At 43.3% G+C, this 6,617-nt stretch overlaps 1 long non-coding RNA gene across 1 annotated transcript; it reads right to left on the bottom strand.

Annotated features, from left to right (window-relative positions):
- Positions 1-625: 625 nt before the first annotated feature.
- On the bottom strand, positions 626-2,563 carry LOC112966156. The gene is made up of 2 exons (XR_003253526.1): positions 2,496-2,563; positions 626-742 (listed from the first exon to the last, which is right to left on the bottom strand). It is a non-coding gene; the product is annotated as an uncharacterized LOC112966156 (long non-coding RNA).
- Between the last annotated feature and the right edge of the window lie 4,054 nt (positions 2,564-6,617).

Raw genomic sequence — 6,617 nt, 5'->3', positions numbered from 1 at the left:
TCGGCGCGGCTCGGCTCGGTTCGGCGCGGCGCCGCCGCTCCTCCAGCAGAAAGTTTCTCCTGCGAAGCCCCGGGGGACAGAGCAGCGAGGGGGGGCGGTTTTCAACTCAGGAAGAAAGTGGCTCCCCCACCCCCTACCCCTCCCCGCTCCACCTCCCTCCTCCTCGCTCTCCTCCCTTCGTCCTTACCTCTCCCGATCCTCCTCCTCCTCCTCCTCCTCCTCCTCCTCCTCCTCCCCCCCAGCCCCGCTCCAGCCGGCCCCGCCGGCCCCTCACACCATGGCGGCAGCAGCGGGGGCGCTCGGCGGGGACGGGGACGGGGACGGGGATCCGCGACGGGGACGGAGAGCCAGGACGGGGATCTGCGACGCGGATCCCGCCCGGCCCCGCGCTGCCCGCCGTCGCGGCTCCGAGCGAGGCGCGCAGCCTGGGAGCCCGGGGCTTTTTATTATTCCCTATTTATCAATCTGCTCTTTTAAACGCCGTGTGGCTGTTTATATAAAATGTTCCCCGTGCAAAACAGAGTCGTGAAACACCGTGGTCATTCAAGCCAGGTCATTCTGACATCTTTTGCAGTCATTCAATTGAAAATACTTAGGTAAGTAATACAAAAGAGGACAAAACAAGCAGTGTTTTGGAACGGTCTTTATTTTCTTAATCAGCATAACCAGGAAAAAGTATGAAATGAAGAATTTCCAGTGTTCGTTGGCATCCACAAGCTGAACAAGTGTTCAGACTACTCTCCTGAGAACGAAATAAAAATATTTACATGTGACAGGATACAGTCCAATTACCTGAAGTTTACATTTTCCAAAGGTTATTCTCCATTTTAGTATTCTGTTTAGTGATGTTACTGAATCTACTACTGGGCTGTTTAACAGTGCTCAGTTCTCCCTAATTAATAACAGCTCTTAAAATGTAAAAGCTGCCTTTTCTGAGGATGGTTTAGACAGGCTCTTCATGGCTTGCTGCATGAGTTCCTGCTGTTCTATCAAGATTAATAAACCTTTAGAAACCATGCAAATGTACATATTGCCCTTCTCTCCTTCACTTCTGTTGCATTTCGCAGCAGTGTCTATTGACAGTCTTAGCATAATGAATAGGGAGCCACATGCAGCTGCTGGATACTCAAGGAGCAATGCCAGAGCCTGGAATGAAGCCCTGCTTTTTGCCAGTAATGACACGCATAAAAGCACCAAATGCTTCAGCTTCAGTCATGCAAACACTAGATTAATCATTAGAAGAAATGTTTCTAAACTCTTATTTGAATGATGTTATGTTACACTACATTGATACTACAGTTGCAAAATATTAATGTTGTGACACACAATGTGGCTGAGAAGATCTACAGGCAGCTGGTGAACCACCAGTTGAACCAGATGTGGGTAAAAGTGCTGTTCTACTGGGATTTCCATCAGGATGCCTAAAGTGATGAGGAGGGAGGTGTCTAAGCAATGCATCATACCTGTCTGCATCATTAGGTATTTATCTTTTGGTTATCTTTAGTTATCTGACTCTAAATAAAATGGAATTGCAGTTCTGAACAGCATAATGCCTGAATGACTTTTAAATCTGTACCTTAGTCTCTGCATTTAAGAGAAGCTGCACTGTGCTCCACTCTCAAGATGGGCAAAGCACGCTGTGCTCCCTCCAAGCCTGTGCACTTGCATTTCTTTCTCATGGAGGAGGAGCTGGCATGTGCTTGGGTCTTGCCCTGATATGGAGTTAGACTGTGGTGGAGATGCATAACCAGACTGGAGAGCTCAGAAGCCTCTTCTGCCTCAGTCCCTTGTCTGCAAAATGAGGTTCACTTCACTTCTCAATAACTCACAGTGTGGTTGTCAAACTAAATAAATTCATTAAAATTTATGAGGGGATCCAGAGGTACCTAAGGGAGGTAAAGGTCTTTCCTTTCTAGATTAATTTCAGAATTACCATTAATAATTTTCTTTTTGCATCCTGCAAACACTGTTGACTTCAGCATCCCCCCTAAAATCAACAATTACTGATTCCAGCATCCCTACAGAATTCTTGAGTTTTCCATTCAGTTATATACATTTGGAAGAGTTTTACATAAAACTCCTTCCACTCTAAGCAAGCAAGGCCTCAGCTGGACTCTTAAGATGTGGACCAGTTGGAGAGGGAAGAGAAATGAGAATGACCACAGGTCTAGCAAGCATCACTCATAGGGAAAGACTGAAAAAATTAGCTTAAGGATGAGAAGACTAGAGGAAGATATAATAACAGACTTCACCTACATAAAGGCTGCTGAAAAGAAGAAAATAATCTCTTCTCCACATCCACTGAGAATAATATATAAGTTGCAGTAGGGGAAATGTAAGCTAGATAGGAAAAAAAAATTAACTATAAGGGTAAATAAAGCTTGAACTAGCAGGAGTGAATGGCATTTGTATTCCTGGAGGCTTTGTAAAAACAAATTAGACAAATATTTGACAGGAACAGTTCAGGTCTAGAAAGTCTGTCTGACTGATCTTACCTTAGAGCATGGGGTGTGGACCAGATGACCTGTCAAAGTCCTTTCCAGTCCTGCTGCTATGATTATGTTCAAGATGTTGCTTGCATGGACAATAGGCAAGATCATGGCTCCTCTCTGATCTTTGTATGCCCTTCTCCTCTTTAACAATGGGAATAACTTCCCTTGCTAAGGTTGAGCTTATCTCTGGGATATGCCAGTCTTGCTGTGTGCTAGTGAATTTGTTCCTGCTTGTAGCTCCTGACATCCGGAGCAGACATTTTGGATGGGATCCATCACAAATTTTTCCTTAAACATGGAATATGTCAAATACTTTTGTCCTATATATTGCAGATATCTACATCTAGTCACATTAGACTCTCCTTATAACCAACAGAGGAAAATAAGTACTTTTAGGATGCAATTTATTTGACCTGTTTCAGACATCTTCATGCCCCCAAGCTACATATTCTTTCCATTCATCATAAAGTTGGTTTAAATGACTGACTCAGCAACTTGTCATCATATGCTTTCCACTCCCTTTGTGTTTCTCTGTCCCTGCAATCTCTCATTCTCCCTGAGCTCCCACGTATCAGAACCTCCTGCTGCCCCATTTTATTTTTTTTCCTTTCTTTTCTATTGGAAAGGTGCTACTGAGCTTAATAAATTTTATAGCTATCATTTCCATAAATTATATCATGCAGCACTGAAGTATATAGCAAACTGACCTTTCAGGTGGCACTAATCCAGAATGAATTTCGGTGAGGAGCTAAGTTTACCTTTTGGAGCTAAACATTCACTTGGCTAGTTGTGCGGAGTAAGCTTTATGGAAAATATTTGAAAACTGTTCTGGTCAGAAACTATTCTACTCATATGTCACATGCTCTGTATTTGTTTTTCCTTGACCTTTATGACAAGCAACATGGACAGGAACATGAAATGCCTGATATCTTTGTGACTGAGACAAATGTATGGGGTGGGGGGGGGTGCTTTGCCCTTTTCCATCAATGGCAATTTTTTTAAGTCACACACACAGAAGTAACTGGTTTATACACAGAAATATATAGTGTACGTCTTTAAATTGTCTGCCTCATCAGAAGCTTTGTGGGTAACCACCTCTTAGTTACTAGATCTTGACAACATCTCTCTCTTTTCCCCCCTCATCTTCAAGTAAAGTTTGAGAAGCGAAAACTTCCAGGATGGCCCTGAGGATGTCTGGCTTTGAGCTCAGGGAGAGGAGGGGGAAGGAGCTGGATGCAGAAGGCAAATGCCCTTTATTTTACCACTGTTTTGAGTGGCTGACTCAGGAGGACATGAAGAGGGAGCAAGCCCCATTGCTGTGCTCAGGAGGTGAGAAAGACAGTGGGGCAGCAYGATGACAGTGATGTAGGGCTCATCCTTTCCAAAACTGACAAGAAATGTCTGCGGACACTTGGTATGCATTTTTAAAGCCTCTGATTCTCAATTAGTTGTGAAAATGTGGGGTTCTTTCCTTTTTCTTTCTTTATGACTGAGGATATTTGCCTAAAGAGGGAAGCTTTCAGTCTGTTTCACACACACAACCTTGGCCACTCCTGCCTTCCTGGCTGCATGCAACAGCACTTTTTCTCTCCTTCTATTTTTCTCTGTTTTTTTTCTCACGTACCTCCCTACCACTGAAGTCCTATTCTCTGTGCAATCTGCTCAGTCTCTAGTTTCTGAGTAAGAGGCACTTCTGCTTTTATCGCAAAGTTCCCAAACTCTTCAAATGAAAAGATAGAAAAGTCTCCAGCTTCTTTCACTAATTCTCCAAAACAATTGTTTTCCTTAGGACTGTAACCCTTGTGTTCCCTTTGTCCCTCATGTCCAGCTGTGATGATATCTGATTACATCTTAGCATTGTGGGCTGAAATCTTTAAGACAAGAGCATTGGGCAGGTCTCTTCTTGTACTACATTTGCAAATCTGGATGTTTGCGTAATGCTCACCCTGCCCTGCTTGATCTGGGCTGCTCTCCCCAGCTGTTCCCCCTGGGCTGTGTTAGTGCCACATGAAGACAGCTCCAGTTTTCAAAACTTGTCTTAATTCCAGCCTCATCTGGGGGAATTTTGTCCTTCTGCTCTTTTCCAGGGAGGGTGTGGACCAGAGAGTGTCCTAACTTGTTGTTACTACTGTGTCCTCTAAGTTTACGAGCATATTGCATGATTCATACCATTTACTACTCAGAGATTTTGGGCCCTGGCTCACTCTGCAGGCAATGGGCAGAAATAGTCACAATTCCAAAATTAGGTACCTTTAAGGAGTGGCCTGAGATTAACCCTGAGTATCAGAAAGAGTTGGAAATCGAGGAATCTTCTGTGGTGCAAAGCAGTTTCTCTCACAAGGAGAAAAAACTAGCCTGCTGTTTCCTATGGGTCTGTTAGGTGCCAGGTACCTCCATGGGACTGGATGAAGGCTTTATTGCAACAGATGTTCCTTCATTCCTCTGTCTTCTGCTACACATATTGTGTACTGGAAACACTGCTCTTTCCCGCAGATGTAGTCTTTCACTCCTCTACATTGTGGCAGCCAAAATAGCAGTAGGGTAGCTGGAAGGGGAAAACACTAGATGTGTTTCCTAAACAGCTTTTCTTTGTATGTAAATGGAACATCTTTCTGTGCTATACATTTCCGTTCTTTCCCTCTTCCTTGCACTCACCATGTGTTTAGCATGGTTTAGCCTGAGGCCAGTAGACAGAAAGTCTGATGAGAAAAAATTCCTGCAGATTTCTGAGTGAATGGGAATCTGCAGCATCAGTAACCTCAGCAAGGGGAAGTAAAACACTGGTGAGAGAAAACAGATTCATGGTCTTGAATATCTCAGAAGGAGAGCAATCATAAAGCAGGTACATAGGTGCTCACTGACCTAGACCCAACAAAAAATTACGTGTCATCTGGTCTATGCCTATTAATAGCAGAATCCACTACGACAGCAGTGAGGACAATGTAATTTTTTTTACTTTTTTCATTGCTGTATGATCATATTTAGGTTTATCTCTTTCTAGCAACTGTCACAATACATTACCATCCTGTTCCTTCTTTAGTACCTCCCCTTTTCTTTTCTCTTACAACTGTCCTCTAACATATGACAACAGGTTGGGGGGGGGGGGSGGGAAGGAACAACATGTGGCTTTTCATTCAGCTGAATTTGTTGTTACTTTGTTCTCAAATGTGTGACCTTTCTCAACATATCAACATTTTTCCCTCCAATATTTCTGTGATTTTATAAACTGAGCAGGATCCCCTGGGGAGTACAAGCCATTAATACTCACAGAAGCCTAAAGACAGACTTAGCAAGTGCTCCCTTAGAGCTGCTACACTCTCTCCCCTGAATGCCAGATATGTTGCAATAATGTTTTCCATTTGTAACACACTGTTTTCCATGGATGGAGTTTTTAAGACTAGAGTCCACCTATTTTGTGGGATCATTTGATATGCATAAAGGCAAGCAGACAACTAAACAACTGCTGGAATTCATGAAAATATTTAGAAAATGCTTTCTGAGCCCCTCCCCTCCTCCAGCCCCCATATTCTTCTGTTTCATGCTTCCATGTATTTCTCTTCATCTTCCTTACATTAGAGATGTGTAAATGAAAAAAAAAAAAAGTTCTAGAGATTGTATTTGAACTTGTTTCTGACTGTCCATCTCTCTTCATAATCATCTAACTATGATTTGTTGCATCCCAGTTACAGCCAAAACTCAAAGGACAGTTATTAGATCAAGCACAAGCACAGGTACTACAGATTTATTTCTCTTTAAAGTCAGTAAGATAATACTTACATATGCAACATTACAGGATACCGGAGTAATCAATTCTGCATACTTGACTGTGAAGCAATGGTGCCCACCAACTTGGTGCTTTTGTTGTGGCCATATATACTCCCTGAAGACAGCTCTACCTCTGCCCTTAGTTATGGGGCCCTCGTTAGGCTGTTACACAATTTTGCATCAGTAACTGGTTATTGCGTGTATTGTTCTGGGGCTTCTGGTACCATCCTGTTCCTGGGCTTTCAAGGCCATGGCAATCTCATACTCTCAGGGGCCCCTGCAACCACCTTGTGATTGTTCACTCTCACACGTTTGTACTCTTGGGTGACTAAAAGTTCACCCTACACAACAGTGGTTTCT

The sequence above is a fragment of the Apteryx rowi genome, unplaced genomic scaffold (genome assembly GCF_003343035.1).
Source record: "Apteryx rowi isolate R43461 unplaced genomic scaffold, aptRow1 scaffold_235, whole genome shotgun sequence".
NCBI classification, from domain to species: Eukaryota; Metazoa; Chordata; class Aves; order Apterygiformes; family Apterygidae; genus Apteryx; species Apteryx rowi.
This window is presented reverse-complemented; position numbering and strand designations above follow the sequence as displayed.